Source organism: Monopterus albus, unplaced genomic scaffold (assembly GCF_001952655.1).
Source record: "Monopterus albus unplaced genomic scaffold, M_albus_1.0 scaffold315.1, whole genome shotgun sequence".
NCBI classification, from domain to species: Eukaryota; Metazoa; Chordata; class Actinopteri; order Synbranchiformes; family Synbranchidae; genus Monopterus; species Monopterus albus.
In genome coordinates, this window is record NW_018128195.1 from 71,494 (window position 1) to 72,275 (window position 782).

General features: G+C 42.7%; 1 non-coding gene across 1 annotated transcript; it reads right to left on the reverse strand.

Moving 5' to 3' along the window:
* Nucleotides 1-270: 270 nt before the first annotated feature.
* On the reverse strand, nt 271-342 carry trnag-ccc (transfer RNA glycine (anticodon CCC)). Its single transcript has one exon. It is a non-coding gene; the product is annotated as a tRNA-Gly (tRNA).
* Nucleotides 343-782: the final 440 nt, after the last annotated feature.

Below are 782 nucleotides of genomic sequence, written 5' to 3' on the forward strand. Positions count from 1 at the left end.
TGCATGGCAATGCCAACATACATGTGGAATGCATGGCAATGCAGGCATACATGTGGAATGCATGGCAATGCCAACATACATGTGGAATACATGGCAATGCAGGCATACATGTGGAGTGCATGGCAAAGCCAGCATAAAGGTGAAATGCATCACACCACCGTCTAATATATTTACATGCATGATGAAGTCATTCTACAAATTCTAATTGACCAGTAAGAGTTTCCTATGAGTTCAAACAGTTCCTGTAAATACACGACCATTGTTATCTTTTGCATTGGCCGGGAATCGAACCCGGATCAACTGTTTGGGAAGCAGCTATGTTCACCATTATACCACCAATGCCTTGACAAGGAAAGGCATGGCAATGCAAGCAGACTGTACATGTGGACTGCATCACACCACCATCTATTATGTTTACATGCATGATGAAAAGTCAGTCCACAAATTCTAATTGACCGGTAAGACCTTCCCATGAGTTCAAAAAGTTCCGCATGGCAATGCAAGCATACATGTGGAATGCATGGCAATGCAGGCATACATGTGGAATACATGGCAATGCAGGCAGACATGTGGAATGCATCACACCACCATCTAACATGTTTACATGCATGATGAAAAGTCAGTCCACAAATTCTAATTGACCAGTAAGAGCTTCCCATGAGTTCAAACAGTTCCTGTAAAAATATGACCATTGTGAGCTCTTGCATTTGCCGGGAATTGAACCCAGATCAACTGTTTGGGAAACAGCTATGCTCACCATTATACCACCAATGCCTTGACAA